Below are 20997 nucleotides of genomic sequence, written 5' to 3' on the forward strand. Positions count from 1 at the left end.
AAAATGAAATTTTTTGTTTCTAAAATTCGAAATTTTTTTATAAAAATCATCCCCCCGCACGCCATACAAAGTATAAAAGGATAGATTTCGCTCCTTGTAACAAATCAATTATGGCAAATAAGCTTCTTTTAACCAATTTGGAACGATTTTAAGACGGATTAACTCTCCGCTCACGCGTTAATAGCGCGAAATATATCGCGCGTTAATTGATCCAAATTGGCCAAAATGGCAATCTTTAAACCCTCATAACTTTACGAAAAATGATCACAGGTGAAATATCTTTTCAAATTTGAGCTCAGGACAACAAAACCTTTTGAATGATATAAAAAATTCCGTCAAAAAAGGCTAGTTAAATAGTCGATAAGTGTTAATGTACGCCTTGATCAATGTCTAATAATTTGAAAATTCAAAAGTTTAATATAATCATCATTAAAAAATTTTGCCAAAAAATAAAAGTTTGTTACTTTTGTTATATCAATTGTGAAAGACAGCCAAATTAGGTCGTTTTCTATGCATTGCTAATGCAAGACCGTCCAACCTTTGGTGTTTTGAGTAACCAAGGTCTTTGTCACTTGTGTTCGGTTGCAACTACAACCGAAAATTTTTCAGAAACTAAATTTAGAAAGAAAAAATCAAAATTTTTGGTTTATGGGAAAACACCTATCATACAATTTTCATATATGGAAAAATGCTTATCATAGAGTTTTCATACAATTTTCTGTACGCATGGAATTGTATGAAATTGTATAACAAGAAGTTTCTCATAAATGGAAACTGTATGATAAGAAGTTTTGGTCAACCCGGGTATTCAGTTTGATGCTACATGTCTTGAAAAATAGTTCGAGTTCATTTTGGCATGATACATTTTTTCTGGAGTTTTACGTGCAGCAACAATCGTGAAAACGTTTACGCGCGGGATACAATTGCGTCCTTTTGCAGGAGAACTCATTCCCATTGATCTGGTGTAATCAGGGTATTCGCTGTCATGCTAGTAGGAGGTCGTTGATCATATTGGCTAGTGTAATCAGGTTATTTGCGGTATTAATTTCCGCCCATTGGCGGGGTTTGGTTCTAAAATTAACATCATTACGCTTCATTCTTATCACCACAATAAAGTTCCGACTGTCCTTCAACGTCCTGATGCTAATATGAGACAACACCAATAGCGGTGAAAAATCAAATCAATTCTACACAACTCACTGAAATTGATATTTCAGCCTATTTAAGAAGCACAATTAGCGTAACACCCTTGTTTATAATTGAGATAAGACTAAATAGTTTTAATGGGAATTCTTACAAAATCCAATTTTCATATGAGATTTCAAAAACTATCCAGCTTTCTCGAAAAACCATTCTCAATCTTCCTTGACCCATCGGCTATCCTAATGCCAGAAGTGATACTCCTAGCTATCCTTCTTTTTGCAATGGGGTGGTGGTGGTTGGGAGTTGTTGAAAATCTCGAAATCACCTACCCGCACAAAAAGAACTAAAGAAGAAAAAGGAAAATTAAAAGTATAATTATTTGTTAAATAAATTATATACTTAATTTTAAGAGCCAAGTTTAGAATTTTCAGCAGTTTATAATTCACTGTAGCAACAACATTTTTCAAAAAATAAACTAGATTAAAATCAATTTTAATCGATTATAATTAATGTAGAAAGTCTGTTAAAATTGAGGCCCAATTTGTATCGCTGCTTCTTTTGCCGATATGGTATCACACAACTCAACAAGACTGCTCGTATCAGGGCGAAGCCCTGAATGTTCCGACTGCCTTTTAAGGTTTATGGAGCAGCAGTAAAAACATAAAAAAATAAATGAATTAAAATAAAATGAAATTTTTTTTTTCTAAAATTTGATTTTTTTTTCCATGAAAATCATCCCCCCACACGCCATATAATCTACAAAAGAATAGATTTCGCTCCTTGTAACAAATCAATTATGGCAAATAAGCTTCTTCCAACCAATTTGGAACAATTTCTAAGACGGATTAAATCTCCGCTTATGCTTTAATAGCGCGAAATATAACGCGCGTTAGTTGTCCCAAATTGGCCAAATTGGCAATCTTTAAACCCCCATAACTTTACGAAAAATGATCACAGGTGAAATATCTTTTCAAATTTAAGCTCAGGACAACAATACCTTTTGAATGATACAAAAAAAATCCGTCAAAATTGGCTAGTTAAAAAGTCGAAATTTGTCTGAAGAAACCCCCCCCCCCCCCCCGAGCACAAATATTCCGTTACTTTCGTATCAAAAGTCGGAACAATAAGTCTATTTAAAAATTATAATTTTGCTGACAATCCCAAAACGTGAGTGTTCCGGCATGATTTGGCCTCGTTTGCCATATTTTAGTTTATCTGAACACGAACTGTCACCTCGAAACTAATTTTTGATAAAGATTTGTTCAAACTAATTGATGGTTCTTGTGGTAGGTGAAATTTATTAAGCCATTTTAATCATCAAATGAAATCAAGTTGCTGAAACTTTTTGTAGAAAACAAATTTGTATCCAAGTTTGTTTTTTCTCAACGACCATGAAACGTCTATCTTACTTACCCGGGTTGACCTCATACACCGAACATGCTTATCATACAATTCCATACAACAAAAATCAGTGTATGGAGACAATTCTTACCATACAATTTTCATATATTTTCTAAAATCAATAGAAATTAAAACTCGAGCAATTTCTGCGGCTTTTTGAAAACAGTTCAACAGACTGGTAACGGAAGAAACTGACTTTAAAATTCTTTTCTACAAAAAATTCTTGCCATACAATTTCCATATATGATAATTGTACGACAAGCATTTTCGCCATAAGGGATAATTTTTTCAAAATTTATTGCAAACCTGTTAATGAAAACTTCAATCGAGTTGTGAAAACTTCTTAATCATTTTTTCTGAAGGATGCGAACGAATTGCGAAAACAAATCTGTTCAAATCTAAGTAAAGGAGAAGCAACCAAGAACAAAAAAGTAGAAATTTCTTTTAATTTTTTTCTCTCGAAAATGCTTTGATGTAAGTGACCTTTTCTGGAATCTGTCACCATTTAGCATTATTAAGACTCAAAAAATGAAAATGAGATCTGAACAAGCATTTGTGATCCGAAAAATAATAAAAGTTTATTGTAAAAAACGAATTACAGTCAAGTATAATACATTATAATAAATTGAACATGGAATTAGGTACTCAGTAACAATTTAATCTAGCAACACTTTATTTGATCAATTATAAACAATTAATTTAGAATTTTAAAGATACAGACCACAGACTTTGCATAAGATTGATTATCAATTCTTTTTTTTTGTGCTTTTAACATATTCCTTAAGGTTACACAAAAAATATAGACTTCTTGAGTATTTGAAGGAACCGCGACGTGCCAGGTAACTATGGTCTGGCTGTTGCTCAGATACTTCCAAACAAGCAGCTTAAGAGCTATTGAGTTTGATATTGGATACAGTTCATATTTAGTATCTATATCTAATTATATTAATGATAAAACTGTCTCTGAAAATTGTTTTTAACTAATCAATCATCATCCAAAACTAACACTTGGTATAAGTTGTTTAGCAGAAACTATTCATAGTGTCAGCAACAGAACACAATAAATATAACTTAGCAAACAGTCCTTCTACTCCAGAAAAATTCCTGATATCTTATCTCGCAAATACCAGTACTAACTAAATCTATTGAAACTAGGAGATGTAAGCGTAAGATAGAGTTTATTATTAGACTAAGAAGTTGCACGAATCTATCCGGCCGAAAATAAGAAAGCGTGAGTAACAGACGGTGTACCTTGTCTAAAATTACTCTTTGATTGAGCTACACCAGACATACACTCAACTGGTGCGACCAAGAGTCTCGGAAAAAGACATCAAGAAAATTAGATACAACAAACTCAAAATAGATATCAGATCTAAATCCAAACACATAACAGAAAAATGTTGAGAAGTTTTGAAAACTTACCACCAAGTCTCAATAAGTCTAATCAATACCAACGAGTGTTCAGGCTTACGGCAGCTCAAAACTCGAATAACAGAACAAGCCTCTACACCATGAAACGAAAAATCAGACTGCAACGACTACTTCTCTACAAGATTCTCAATGCAGTACACTTCCATTCACTAACACGAAACATTTTACTTGGAGCAATATTCTTTTCCAGGCCATATACCTCTCAATGATGTAAAACCAAAAATATATAATATACTGAAGACTGATAAAAAAATATAAAGGTCGTTTGTTTCCAAAATCTGCTGTAATTTTAAAACTTTGGTAAATTTAAAATTAATTGAATAAAAAATCTAAAAATTTTTTTGTGAATCAATTAAAACTTAATTTGTTTTTAAATTTATAAAAGAAGTTGCTTGCTTCTGAAGGACGCACATCCTCATCCTTTCACAGACCAAGCTTCACTGTTTCTTCATCCAAAACATAACCATAATCACTCATAAACTAATATCATTTGAATCTTCAATTTTAAATCAAACCTTTCTTAATTTTATTAATTTTTTTAAATTTTAAACTTGACGTTTAAATATTTCAAGGCCTATCCTTGTTCTGTAACAACGTATTTTTTTTCATCTAGTCTATCAAGGCTATCCTTGGATTTTTAAAATATTACTTACTTCTAAACTTTAATTCATTTAAAAACATTTGATCATCAAAGCTTTCCTTGATTAGATAAGAACAATTTTGCTCCCCCGCCTCTTTTTAAAAAACTATGTAACAACCTCAAACGTCGATTCACTCTCCAACCTTTATCAAAGACTCAAGACTAATAGAAATTTTTGAATAACTAATCGTTTTAATTAAGATAAACAGTGAAGAACTTCGGTTACTCATCCTTCACTTGAGCCCTCCAATTAATTGACCCAGGCTTAAACATATCTAAAATTAGTATAATTTAAAGTAGTATCTAACGATCTACTTGTGTTCTAATAGTAACTAAACCTTCTAATTGATTACTATTCTTCAACGCTCTTTCACAAATCAAAACCCTAAGTAAAATTGAGTAAGTTTTTCGTAAAACAAAACTTAATCACCGAGAAAGTATTATATCTTTCTAACGAATTAATATAATCTCTCCCCAACCCGTCTACTTTTGACCATCTATGCCCCAAGATTAAGATAACCTCACAAAAATGGTAAGAACTAACAAGGAAAGAAAAAACATAACCCCTGGGTTTTGCAACCATCTTTCTAACACATATGTTAAGAGAAATTCTAGGAAACCAACAACAATAGTATTGCACAATTGCTTAATTAAAAACGAAAGATACGAGCTTGTAATTTCATCACAAAAACAAGAAAAGGATGCATCAGATCGAAAAAACAAAAAAGAAAGAAGGCCTTAATCAAAAACAAAAACAAACTATTCACGAAAAATTTTCTAAAAGATGAAACGCAGTTTCGGAATCTGTCTCAGCTACAAAACAAGAACTTTAAAATCTTCGAGATCGGAAAATGGGGACCCATAATTTAACCCCGTCAAAGAGGCAATAATTGATTGTTTGGATCACACAGTTACCTTGGAAAATAGAAATTTTACAGATAAAAAGACTTTACATAGATAACTTTACAAAAATCGTACCTAGCGATCAAAGTAAAACTACTTTCGAGCCTTCCATCAGTCCCTGTTAATCCCCCACCCAAGCGTACTGGTAGCGTAAGACTTCCAAGTTTAGCTCGAAAATGCGCCACCCATGAAGACAATCCGGGCAACCTCTCAGAAGAGGACAACACTTGACATCACGACGCTGACGCCTGGAACCAAGCAGACCCCGCCGGAAATCATTATCCAACCGGAATCACCTCAGAAATCATCAAGTCAATCGTTTTTGTCCTCATCGTTAAATTTAAATTCTTGTGACGGGTTGATTGACGGGTACTTCGAGGATGTCTCAAACAACAATGCCCCAATTTGTAAAGAAATAGCCACAGACCATAACGTTGACTTGAGTGTTACAGGTTAACATAAAACCCCGATCGCAGATTCTGAGGAGCCTAGTGGACCATTAGTCGCTGCCCATCCAGTAAAATACCGGGACTATCAACAATTGGTTTGGCAGTAGAACCATTCTTATTGGATAATCACCAGAAGATACGGCCCCAATGGTCACTCAAACGAGACCATCTGCCAGCCCTTGACGAACTATAGGTCTCTCAAAGTCTTACGGGGAGCGCAGATTAGTAAACGTAAAAGGTAGAGTAAACTCAAACGTTACCCAGACTCGATTCTGACTTAGTGACACTCCCAGCCTTCTCCTGTTGGTCACCCTCGGACTTCTTTACCCCTTTTACTAACTCCCCTCAGAGACAGACGATGGTAGCTGAAACAACACTAACCTGGTCCTCCAATAATTCAACCCCAACGGGGGCCGCTCAGTCTGTCTGAATGACGTCAACTTCGTGGAAGACTCCCTTTGGGAATTCAACTACTCGATCTATTAACAACAAAGACCGTGAGCAAAATCTTGTCAACTATAGACCAAAAAGTGAGACAATCTTTAGACGAATTTGACGCAAATTTCAATTAAAACTCCAAGAACCTAATTAAACACCATTTTTTTGTTTGATCATTACAATCATGTTAAGATTTATCGCCTTTTTACAGCGCCTTTTTATTTTATCTATGTGTACAATTAGGTGAACACTTGCTAGTGTAGACTTTTTAAGTTCTTTGTATCATTAGTTTAGATAAAGTTAAATATGTAATTTCACCCATTTGTACATACGTGTAAATACCAACCTCAATTGTAAATCTTAATTTCGTTCTGTTCATTTCAAACTGTTTTGTGCAGTTTGTAAATTTTGTTCACTCTACTCTGAAGGGGGAAATGGGTTTATATAGAGTCTAGTTTTAGTTAATAGTAAAATGTTAGTTTTTTCCACGTTGGGGAACATTGTGAGTTGTTCTTTTTGTTTGAACTATTGTTGTTTGTTTTTGATTGCATACCTGCCAACTCTGTTATGAATCGACCATTGGTCGATATTTCTGCTGTTCGTTACTGTCTTAGAACAGACGTTTTAATTGACACATTATCTTTCTTATTCTTTTTAATTCTTAGTTAGTGTACATAAATTGTACATAATCAGGGTTAATATTAGAATAGAAATACAAAAACAGACATCAAATACCCAGTTTTTTTGACTTCTCGAATTTGACATTTTAGACCATTAGTCGCAAAAAACAAGACGCTGTTTGATTCGCTTCAACCGATTTATAAGTTTTGTATAGATTGTTAGATTTCAATATCCTCCTTGATAGCTTGCAGTTAGTGTTTTTTCAATAAACTAGAAGGAAATTTAACAAAATTAAGTCGTATCAAAACAGAAGACTACAAATTGCGTTATTTTTCCAAAAAAAAACACTTTGCTATTTGGGCAAAAAGTTAGTAGAAACAGTAGGCTCTCCATCAGAACATGGGTAGAGAAACTCAACAAACATTACCAAAAATACTAGCACAAAAATGTTAAAAATGTCATTTTTTAATTCATGATTTAATATGGTCAAAATTCAAGACAGATAACCATGGAACAGAACCGTAACGAAGCTGATGTTTTCAAGAACTCAAAATAACCGAATTTTGTGAAGATATTAAATCCTTAATGGTTGCTATAAATCAAAATAAAACGTTTTCCCAATTCTCGCCATTTACGTATCTCCGTTTGGAACCCTTATGCAGAAAACTAATACATTATAATTTCCACTGAATGAGTGGCTATCAAGGAACAATCAAAAAAAAAATTAAAATCTCCATGGCGGTACTTTGGCTTACAAAGGAAAGCTTCTCACTTAGGATTAGGAGTCTTTGTCGAGTAGTGTCACAATGGCCCGTTAAAAATCAAAAGCCTTTTTTTCTCAATTTTAAGAAGTAGTTACAGCAACGACTAAACAGAGCTGCTTGAGCCAGTATGGTAGTCGAATCATTTTGAAAAATATTTCTTGGGGTCAGAACTCAAAATCCTACTAGATAAAAAAATATTTGTCGGAATTCTATGCGCTGATAGATACGGAAAACGAGCCCTATCAAGGCTAACAAACTAAGCAGATATCTTATTGCGAAATGGATTTTTTGGCCAAACGTAAGTCGTGAAATATAAGGGTTTTGTAGATATACCCTAAAACATCACCAAACAAATGAACCAACACCAATACAGAAAGTTCGTTATAGCATGGTTTGATAAGGCTTACATCTAGTTTTTATTAAGTTTTGAAAACAACAGATATAAATAGTCGAAAAATCAGTTAATGTCAGCAGACAAAACAACCACAAAAACCAAACGTGATAAGAAACAATTAAACATGCTGCTGAATAGCTTGAAACAATTCACAAGCGAGCAATTTCACCAAAACAGAACCATGTACTCTTGACTGCCTGGGAGTTTGAAAACGAAGGGCAGAGTGGTTTTCTTTACAACCCATTTCGAGCGATCCAGATGAGTTTACTAAAATAAACCAATAAGTTGCGAAGAACCACAATACCCCTTTGTTGAACAATTTTAACACCAAATGAAGATCAAAATGTTTCCTTCAAAATTGCGCACATTTTCCAACAATCGCTCTACCGTCTTACACACCAAGATAGGTTTAGCGTTGAATAAAATCAAACTTGGCCAAATGATGCTCGCTAAAAAAAGATGCAGCCCAGTGGAGGAACCAATTGAAATCTTGCCATGACAATCTATGTGAAAAGAGTGGGTGCCTCTAGTTCAACGGACGCTATGTAACCCCGGTATGCCTAGAATTACCCATGTTATCAACACGCAGCCCTCCGTTTTCAACACGAAGCTCACCTTGGTCATATTGCTATGAAGAGTTTAGCCAAAAACGACAGGAAGATTCGAATGAATTAGGGAAATTTGAATGAATTGCGTGGAAGCCGGCGGTAAGAACTAATAAACTATCAAATTGCTTCCTCGGATTCGATGAAATAGGGAAATTTCGAATGAAATTTCGAATAAGATTCGAATGAAATAGGGAAATTTGAATGAATTGCGTGGAAGCCGGCGGTAAGAACTAATAAACTATCAAATTGCTTCCTCGGACCGCTACCAAGGAACAAAAAAATACGTACTTGTTTGCTTTGATCAATTTTTGAACTTCCCCTCAGCTAAACTCACTTCTAATACCGCAGAAAAAACTATCAGAAATATTTCTCAAATCTACATAGCGTCCCGGGTTGAAAAAAAGTGCTTATCATACTATTTCATATTATGAAAAAAAAAATGCTTATCATACTATTTCATAGACCAAAAAAATACTATGAAAATAGCAAGATAAGCATTTTTCCAAACTATGAAATATTATGATAGGCATTTTTTCCATACTATAAATTGTATGATAAGCATTTTTTCCATAAATGAAAATACCAAAAACTATTTGTTTTGAAATTTTGTGTTTCATTCGAAACACTTACCCTGGACTTTTTGTCATAAGAAAACCCAGAGTGTAACTGGCAGTTACCACGCAGATAAACTGCATTTGGTGAGTCAAAATGCATTCTTCCAATAAAATTTTTTTTGAACTCATGTAAATTCATCCAGAAACATCGTTAAATTATTTTTGAAGATTTTATTTTTTCTATAGCAAAATGCTTATCATACAATTTTCATATATGAAATTATAGTAATAAGCTTTTTTTTGACCAAAATTAAAATCATGTTTTTATTGAGCAGAAAAATTCAAAAGATGGAAATAGAACAGAAGTTTTTCTGTAAAAACGTTTAATGCAGTTTTTAAATTTTGTATGAAAATTGTATGATAAGCATTTTTTCCATATTCGCCATTTATGAAATTGTTTGATAAGCATTTTTCTTTTATGGACGTCAACCCGGGATTACATAGTTTGCCAAGATTTATTGGAATTGATCAACGACCAGTTTTTATAGCCAAAGAAGTTAAAAAGTTGTGTCAACAACACAACATTAATTTAATATTTAGCCCAGTGGGGATCCACAAAGGATCTGGACTAGTGAACACCTGATAGCCACCAATAAAGAGAGACTCCTAGTAATGACTCAGGAACAACCCAAACCATCATTAAAGTTGGCTATAAAAAACTTTAAAATACCTACTGTTAAACAGCGCTCTCAAAATTGTTCAACCTTCAAGGCTTTCTTTGGCACAACAACTAAATACAACTTGACACAACCTTGTGAAATCTATTTCACAAAAAAACTAAAATTTTACAAATAGTGTAAAGTCTTGGTATGGTAAAAAATATTTATGAGCCTACAAAGGAGGGAAGATTGGAACAACCATGATCACATCGGAGACGCGTGGAAAGACGAATTTGAATAGTCATCTGATGAAGCAGCTGATGCAACCAAATACATTCCTACTGTCTCTGAAAACCAGTAAAGTTGCATGGCAATTTTAACAAACAAGCAGCCTTAGCAATCTCCAAAAGTATCAAAGAGTCACAGGGCAAGTCTTTAATAAGAACAAATTCCCAAGATCTTAACAAGACGGAATCTTTTATAGAACGCTAATGGGGCAAAAAGTAAGAGTATCAGACCATATAGTAGTTCTCAAGTACGCTAAAGTTTTTCTAAAATACGATTCAGCTATGAAGACATGAAATACGGTTCCAACTTTCGAAGATAAATGAGCCTTGAAACTAATGGACAAATGATAAATTGTATGCTACTAAAAGCCCATTAAAAACACATCAAGAACTGCTGCCTGCATTCAAGAGCTCAAAAAACGATTGAAAATATTAAGGAGTACTCAGATCAAAATTGAGGAATTGAATATTACCCGCTGAATGCTGCTTTAACTGGTTCTCAAGACACTCTCCGCAGAGAAGACGTCGAGCATAAAAAGAAGCGGTTGAGAATTCCGCCTGAAACCATCCAAACTCAAAAACGAACCAATATATCGACATCTCTACCCGGATTTGCCGATAGAGTTCTCCAACAAGAATTTCCGGTGGCTATCTTTGACACAGAGTCACACAAAAATTGGAGTGAAAAATAACATTTGAAAGGAACACAAGAATACCTAAAAACTTCGACCGCTCAACCATCACCGGTCAAAAAAGACGTAAGCCCAAAAATAGACAACCCGAGTCCAATAGTTCTTATCAATAGCCCCAATAAATCACATTACGAGGCCAAACTGTGCATTCTGTTCATTGCATGCGGATTCCACAACAGGCCAAAATCAGATTTGTCGCGGAATCCACATCATTGCTACTTTTCTTTGATCTCCTTTGCTGTTATTGTTTCCTTGAAACAGATACTTAAAACACTCTTCCGCTCAAAATCGCTCCAAAAATAGACAAGTTTGCGGAATCCAAAACAGTTTGTGGAGTCCACAAACAAACAATAAGACATGTGTATAGTTAAATTGAGCTGCTGCGGAATCCGCAACTGAAAGCGGAATCCGCAAATTGTAAGTGGAATCCGCAAAAAGTAAGTGGAATGCGCATTTTGCTTGCGGATTCTGATTATATATGTATGTATGTAGTAGCGTTTAAAACTATATCTTTTAATGACATAATTTGATTTCTTTAGAATAGAAATTTACTAGATCAGTGTTTGGGATTGACTGAATCCCAATTACTGACCAGTATTTGGAATCAATGAAATGCCAAATAATGCACTAAATCGACGATTTGCTATGCGTTGGGTTTCTAATCACTCTCAACCTAATGACTCCAAATAATGAATTTATTCCATATTTATTCCATATTATTCTAGTTTTTGGGATTTCATCAATCCCAAATACTGACCAGTATTTTGGATCGATAGAATCCCAAATACTTACCTTGTTTGGCGATATGCTGTGTGTTGTGTTTCCATACACTTTCAACCCAATGACTACAATTACTAAATTTATTCGGCGCTATGCTTCCAAAATCAGTATTTGGGATTGACGCATTCCCAAATGCTGACCTAATTTGGCGATATGCTGTGTGTTGTAATTCCAAACACTCTCAACTCAGTGACCCCAAAAATTGAAATTATTCGGTGTTGTGTTTCCAAAATACTATAAGATGACATCCACCGATTTAGGTAACCAATGCTTTAGGACTTGTTCGTGGATTCCGCTGACAATGGTTAACTCCTTGCTTTTAAATTCCGCCTTGCTAGAGATAAGAAATCCAGCTCTTCTTTTTAATTGCTCCTATGCAAGTTCAGTATTGAACAAAATTCAGAATCCACTTACAGTTTGAGGAATAACCTTATCTTTGCGGATTTCGCCTACAATTCGCGGAATCCACTTACAGTTGTGGAATCCAAAACAACTAGCTATATTCACTTGTTGCGGAATCCGCGACAGAACAAATGTGCAGACAAAGTTTACGTTACACTCATATGTAGGCGGAATCCACGGAAATTTTGTAAGTGAAACCCACTTACATTTTGGAACATGTTTTAAGATTAGTTTTTGGAATCAAGGAACATACAGACACAAAATTGTGCGCCTGTCCAGAGCACAGTTGATCCTCGTAATGCACTTGCATGAAACAGCGCTGCTGCGACGACACTCGCGAGCACCACTGCTCAGCCAGATACAACTAGCAGTACTGCCAAAATAACTGTAATATTGCCCTTTTTGACGCCAATTTGAGATAAATCCAAGCTCTATACACTTTAATCCGACAACACTACCGATCGGAATAATTTTATCTGGCTAGATAGAAAATCATCACGTTTAAGACTCAATGACTCTCCCTGGTGTAAGAGTCAATGAATTTCGAACTCGACGCAAAAGAAAAAATGTCGGGGACTAATAGCAATCAGTCAAACACAATCAGACAACATAAAAGACCTATGAAATCTCGACAGACTCCCCAACTAATGAGAAAGAGAATTTTGACGAGCCTAATTGAGGACGACTCAGACGAAAACTCCTGAGAACTAGGCAATTGTATTTTTCCTAGACTGAGTACCGAGAAGCCGTTACTTTGGTCATGCCCCGAATTACGTTGGGACTTGTCAATTTGAAAATTCCGTCAGCCATCAGACCCATTTTCTTCGACTCAGAGTACCTCTAAAATGCCAGCGAATATTTTTCTTTTTCAAAATTTTCCGAAGCAGACATCTTTCACTTCGCTGGTTGCCAATGTTACGTTCAAGCCCATGTAGGCACCTAAACATCATTCCGAGACTGAATTGGTTCCAACAATAAAAAATGGATAGAATAAGAACTCAGTTTCAAGCTTCTTTATTGTACCGGAAAAAGAAATGACGCAAAATGAACTTGGAACTTAGTCCACCCACAGAGCGAAGAGGAAATAAGAAGGGTTAAGAAACAATTAGTCGTTGAATATTAAAGTTTTAAAGTATTTAATTTAGAGAGCTGTTTTGTATCGTGTGATAATGGATGCCATGCTTCGGTTCTCCTCTGGCGTATGAATCTCATCGGATATTTTTTTGTATTTTGCACTGAAGTCTAGTTTCCACACTTGAAGTTTGAGTTTTTTTGCTTAACATTTTGATTACTGCAATACAGCCATAGTATCTACATAAATCTGTTGCTGTCATACAGGTGGTTTTTGAATTAGAGTGACAAACATTTTACAACTCAGCAAATTACCGTGAAAATTAGTAATGTTTTATTTAATAAAAATTCAGTATTCGTGCTTAGAAAAAAAAACTTTGTGGTTTTCTTCTTGGTAGAAAAAGGAAGTTTCATATTTTAAAAAATTTTCAAAGGGGTTATGGAAGTTTTGCCATTAATATTTATGACGAAGCAGTGCTGCTACTGGACCTAAATAAAGTTTTTTTTAGTACATGTCAGAAGCATTATAGTTTTTGATATGTATTAATTCTAACATTATTTAAGTGCAGTAGCGGCACTGCTACTTCAAAAACATAAATAGCAATACATTCCGTACCCTTGAAAAATTGGTAAAAATGAAGGAAAATATTTCCATTTTTCCACAAAGAAGAAAGCCACCAAAATTTTCAAAATGCCTCATAACTTCGACGACCCCTAAACCATCAACGACCAAAAACGACATATTCGCGAAAAAAGACAACCCAAATTCAATAGTTGTCATAACTTGCTCCGATAAACCACGTGGATAAAAAAAACACTGCTGAGCCGGCAATCGCGAGCACCACTGCTCAACCAAATACAATTAGCAGTACTGCCAACCAACGATTTTGTCTATTTGACGCCAATGTCATATAAACTCAATCTCAAGAGTCAACTTAATTCGACAACACTACCGATCGAAATAACCACATCAGACTAGATAGAAAGTGATCATTTTTAAAACTCCCTAGTTTAAATTATCCCTATTTTATACCCAATTGATTACTACCGCCAAAGAAAAAATCGTTGGTGCCAAATTGCACACAGCCGAACAGAATCAGACACCATAAAAGACCTACGAGATCTGGACAGACTCGCTAACTCTTGAGAAAGAGAGTTTTGACGAGCCTTATTGAGGATGGCTTAGATAAAGCTCCGGAGAAATAGGCGAGTGTATAACTCCTAGACCCAGAACCGACCCATTTGAGGCCGTTAATTTGGTCATGCCCCCAATTATGATGGGAATTGTCGACTCGAAAATTCCGTCAGACCCAATATCTCCGAATCAGAGTACCTGCTAAAATGCCAGCAAATAATTCTCCTCAAAGTTCTCCGAAGAAGGCATCTTTCAATTCCCTGGTTGCACATTTTGCGTTCAATCCCATGTAGGCCTTTAAACATAACTCCGAGGTTGAAATGGCTCCAATAGAAAAATGGATTGAACTCGACTCAATTGCAAGTTTTATTGTTTGACTGAAAAATCAAATGACGCGAAAAAAACTTGAAACTTAGTCTATCTACAAAGTGAAGATGGAATAAGGAACGCTAAAAAACGATCAGTCGTTGAAAATTATAAATGAGTTTTTTTTGTATCGTGTGTATAGCGGTTGCCATGATTCGGTTCTCCTCTGGCTTATAAATCTCATCAGAAGTTTTTTGGTTTTTTTGTGCGAAAACCTACATTCTACACTTGAATTTTGAGTTTTCTTTGCTTAACATTTGAGTTACTGCAATACAGCCATGCTATATACCTAAAACTTTTGCTGCCATATAAGTGTTTTTCTGAAGCAGAGTGACTAAATTTTTAGCAATTTAGCAAATTACCGTAATTAGTAATATTAAATTTAACAAGATTTCAAAATTGGCGCTCAGCTATTTTTTGTGTGTTTTTCTTCTTGGTGGAAAAAGTAAATATATATATTTTAAATTTCATCAATTTTTTCAGGGGGCATGGGAAGTCTTACCATTTTTGTTTTTGACGCAGCAGTGCTGCTACTGGATCTAAATAATGTTAGATTTAGGACATGACAAAAGCGTTATAGCTTATGGACAAGATCATTTTTGTCTGCTGTTCAATTTTATCTATCATTCCACGGTTTATATTCATCTTACACATTTTCTTTGTGTTGCTCTAATACTATCATTAATTTTTATTAAATTAATAAATAGTATTGTTAATTGCCACCTCTTTTTAAACCTTGTTCTTTAGTTGTCTAGGTAGGATATAATAAAGGAGTTCTTGAAAATTACTCTGTTCATGATTGACTTCAAATAAAAAAAGCTAAAAAAAAAAACAATTTCATTTCTCTGTGCCGATTAAATAATATAAGATAATAGGATAGTGACAATGGGAGATATGCAATTAGTTATTTACCAGTCTTTTGGGTCCTTCTTCATTTTTTCAAAAAAAAAACAAGTTTCTGGAAAAGGAAAACTTCTTTTATGGGCTTGTATTTTTCATAAATGAACCCGCACCGAAACTTTTTGCATAAAAACAGATTATATTGGGAAAAAGTTGCCGAATTTTTTTGCCATTATAATCGATTATGTGTAACCAATTTAGGCAAAATTTTCTATTGTAATAGAAAGAGAATGGAATCTTCTGATTACCGTTATATTGCATTATGATTCCCCTAAAAACTATTTTAGTCTCCAGAAAATCTCGATACATTTTTTTTCGCCCTGAGATAGCCATAAAATTGCAACAAAATCTATTGTTTGTGCCAAAAAATGCCATAGATTTGCACTTAAATCTATTGCTATTGCCATAAAGCTGCGCTAAAATTGCAATGAAATCCAGTACATACAAATTTGATTCTAGTGTCTATAAAATTGATTTTTCTCTCCTTAAAAGCATGCTATTTAAAAATATAAAAAAAACTGATTTAAAACTGAACGAATCAAAATCGAAAATCATCAATATTAACAAAAACTTGTGCTTGAAAATCATCAATGAAAATAAGGTTTTGGGCTCAAAATTATGCGATATTCTTTTCAGAATCATCAAAATAAATAAGATTTTAGGTGCAAAAATATCATTTAAATCATGAAAATCATGAAAAATACACAAGATTTTGAGCGCAAAAATAGCAATGAAATCTTGAAAATCATCATCATATAAAGATTTTGGGGACAAAAATATGCAAGAAGAACATAAAAATCATCAATCTTAACCAAATTTTTTTGCACCCAAAAATCATTCAACTCATAAAAATCATCAATAAAAACAAAATTGTGAGCAACGTGTTTTTAAAAACGGCATCATATTTAGCTAAAAATCCCATATTGTTCTGCTCAGGCAATTGAGCATTTAAAAAAGTTTGTGTCGCACATTTTTGTAAAATTGATAGAAATTTATGTGAATTTTATTGGAATTATAAACTTTTATAATTCCAACATAACCGACATAAAAATACATTATTATTATCCTTTATGTTTCCAATATAATCAATTAAAAACAGTATTTCACCATACAATCAATCATTTTTTCGATTTGTATAGTGAATAATTTTTTCACCCTAAAATTGCCATATAATTGATTATTAACAAATAAATTTTACAACGGGACGTAACGATACCGTGCAAAGTACAACTTTCGGGATATACAAGTTTAGATGTGGCAATTTAAAAATTAGCCTCGTTTTGTGACAATACACCAACAGTTGCCCTATTTTTACAAAATTATTTTCTTATCCTTTTTTTCTTACCTTCGAATGAATTGATATCATTGTTTTTTACCTTAATTTCAGAAAAAATTATCTACAAAAGGACTAGAAATTTATCTAGCTTAACCGGAAATAAATTGACCGTAAATGGGCAAAACTCTGTTAAAATGGAAATTTATTTAGGTTAATAGATTAATGGGGCAAAATTTCATTGGAATGGACGTTTTTTCAGCTTAATCAGACTTATTTTGACTAAATTTGAGCAACTTTCTGTTAAAATGGACGTTTTTCTAGCTTAATCGGACTTAATTCGAACATAAATGGGCAAAATTCTGTTAAAATGGAAATTTATCTAGCCTTATAGGACGTAACGATAAACAAGCATAATGCCCATTTTTCATGATATTTGTGCAATTTAGGCAATTTATGTAACCAATTTAGGCAGAATTTTCTTTTGTAATAAAAAGAAAATGGAGTCTTCTGATTACCGTTATATTGCATTATAATTCCCCTAAAAATTATTTTAGTCTCCAGAAAATCTCGATACATGTTTTTTTTGCCCTGAGATAGCCTTAGAATTGCAATAAAAACTATTGTTTTTGCCATAAAATTGCAACAAAGTCTATTGTTGGTGCCAAAAAATGCCATAGATTTGTACTTAAATCTATTGCTATTGCCATAAAGCTGCGTTAAAATTGTAATGAAATCCAGGACATGCAAATTTGATTCCAGTGTCTAAAAAATTGATTTTTCTCTCCTTAAAAGCATGCTATTTAAAAATTCAAAAAAAAACTGATTTAAAACTGAACAAATCAAATATCGAAAATCACCAATAATAAGAAAAACTTGTGCTTGAAAATCATCGATGAAAACAAGGTTTTCGGCACAAAATTATGCAATATTCTTTTCAGAATCATCAAAATAAATAAGATTTTAGGTGCAAAAATATCATTAAAATCATAAAAATCATGAAAAATACACAGGATTTTGTGTGCAAAAGAAAGCAATGAAATCTTGAAAATCATCATCATATAAAGATTTTGGGGACAAAAATATGCAAGAAGAACATAAAAATCATCAATCTTAACCAAATTTTTTTGCACCCAAAAATCATTCAACTCATAAAAATCATCAATAAAAACAAAATTGTGAGCAACGGGTTTTTAAAAACGGCATCATATTTATTGGAATTATAAACTTTTATAATTCCAATGTAACCGACATAAAAAACATTATTATTATCCTTTATGTTTCCAATATAATCAATTAAAAACAGTATTTCACCATACAATCAATCATTTTTTCGATTTGTATAGTGAATAACTTTCGGACTTAATTTGGACTTAATTTGAACATAAATGGGCAAAATTCTGTTAAAATGGAAATTTATCTAGCCTTATAGGACGTAACGATAAACAAGCATAATGCCCATTTTTCATGATATTTGTGCAATTTAGGCAATTTATGTAACCAATTTAGGCAGAATTTTCTTTTGTAATAAAAAGAAAATGGAATCTTCTGATTACCGTTATATTGCATCAAAATTCCCCTAAAAACTATTTTAGTCTCCAGAAAATCTCGATACATGTTTTTTTTTGCCCTGAGATAGCCTTAGAATTGCAATAAAATCTATTGTTTTTGCCATAAAATTGCAACAAAATCTATTGTTGGTGCCAAAAAATACCATAGATTTGTACTTAAATCGATTGCTATTGCCATAAAGCTGCGTTAAAATTGCAATGAAATCTAGGACATACAAATTTGATTCCAGTGTCTAAAAAATTGATTTTTCTCTCCTTAAAAGCATGCTAATTAAAAATTCAAAAAAAACTGATTGAAAACTGAACGAATCAAATATCGAAAATCACCAATAATAACAAAAACTTGTGCTTGAAAATCATTGATGAAAACAAGGTTTTGGGCAAAAAATTATGCAATATTCTTTTCAGAATTATCAAAATAAATAAGATTTTAGGTGCAAAAATATCATTAAAATCATGAAAATTATAAAAAATACACAGGATTTTGTGCGCAAAAAAAATAATGAAATCTTGAATCTTGAAAATCATCATCATATAAAGATTTTGGGGACAAAAATATGCAAGAAGAACATAAAAATCATCAATCTTAACCAAATTTTTTTGCACCCAAAATTCATTCAACTCATAAAAATCATCAATAAAAACAAAATTGTGAGCAACGTGTTTTTAAAAACGGCATCATATTTATTGGAATTATAAACTTTTATAATTCTAATATAACCGACATAAAAAAACATTATTATTATCCTTTATGTTTCCAATATAATCAATTAAAAACAGTATTTCACCATACAATCAATCATTTTTTCGATTTGTATAGTGAATAACTTTTTCACCCTAAAATTGCTATATAATTGATTATTAACAAATAAATTTTATAGCGGGACGTAACGATACCGTGCAAAATACAACTACAGGATATACAAGTTTAGATGTGGCAATTTAAAAATTAGCCTCGTTTTGTGACAATACACCAACAGTTGCCCTATTTTTACAAAATTATTTTCTTATCCTTTTTTTCTTACCTTCGAATGAATTGATATCATTGTTTTTTACCTTAATTTCAGAAAAAATTATCTACAAAAGGACTAGAAATTTATCTAGCTTAATCGGAAATAAATTGACCGTAAATGGGCAAAACTCTGTTAAAATGGAAATTTATTTAGGTTAATAGATTAATGGGGCAAAATTTCATTGCAATGGACGTTTTTTCAGCTTAATCAGACTTATTTTGACTAAATTTGAGCAACTTTCTGTTAAAATGGACGTTTTTCTAGCTTAATCGGATTTAATTTGAACATAAATGGGCAAAATTCTGTTAAAATGGAAATTTATCTAGCCTTATAGGACGTAACGATAAACAAGCATAATGCCCATTTTTCATGATATTTGTGCAATTTAGGCAATTTATGTAACCAATTTAGGCAAAATTTTCTATTGTAATAGAAAGAGAATGGAATCTTCTGATTACCGTTATATTGCATTATGATTCCCCTAAAAACTATTTTAGTCTCCAGAAAATCTCGATACATTTTTTTTCGCCCTGAGATAGCCATAAAATTGCAACAAAATCTATTGTTTGTGCCAAAAAATGCCATAGATTTGCACTTAAATCTATTGCTATTGCCATAAAGCTGCGTTAAAATTGTAATGAAATCCAGGACATACAAATTTGATTCCAGTGTCTAAAAAATTGATTTTTCTCTCCTTAAAAGCATGCTATTTAAAAATTCAAAAAAAAACTGATTTAAAACTGAACGAATCAAATATCGAAAATCACCAATAATAAGAAAAACTTGTGCTTGAAAATCATCGATGAAAACAAGGTTTTCGGCACAAAATTATGCAATATTCTTTTCAGAATTATCAAAATAAATAAGATTTTAGGTGCAAAAATATCATTAAAATCATAAAAATCATGAAAAATACACAGGATTTTGTGTGCAAAAGAAAGCAATGAAATCTTGAAAATCATCATCATATAAAGATTTTGGGGACAAAAATATGCAAGAAGAACATAAAAATCATCAATCTTAACCAAATTTTTTTGCACCCAAAAATCATTCAACTCATAAAAATCATCAATAAAAACAAAATTGTGAGCAACGGGTTTTTAAAAACGGCATCATATTTATTGGAATTATAAACTTTTATAATTCCAATGTAACCGACATAAAAAACATTATTATTATCCTTTATGTTTCCAATATAATCAATTAAAAACAGAATTTCACCATACAATCAATCATTTTTTCGATTTGTATAGTGAATAACTTTCGGACTTAATTTGGACTTAATTTGAACATAAATGGGCAAAATTCTGTTAAAATGGAAATTTATCTAGCCTTATAGGACGTAACGATAAACAAGCATAATGCCCATTTTTCATGATATTTGTGCAATTTAGGCAATTTATGTAACCAATTTAGGCAGAATTTTCTTTTGTAATAAAAAGAAAATGGAATCTTCTGATTACCGTTATATTGCATCAAAATTCCCCTAAAAACTATTTTAG

The sequence above is a fragment of the Symsagittifera roscoffensis genome, chromosome 1 (genome assembly GCF_963678635.1).
Source record: "Symsagittifera roscoffensis chromosome 1, txSymRosc1.1, whole genome shotgun sequence".
NCBI classification, from domain to species: Eukaryota; Metazoa; Xenacoelomorpha; order Acoela; family Convolutidae; genus Symsagittifera; species Symsagittifera roscoffensis.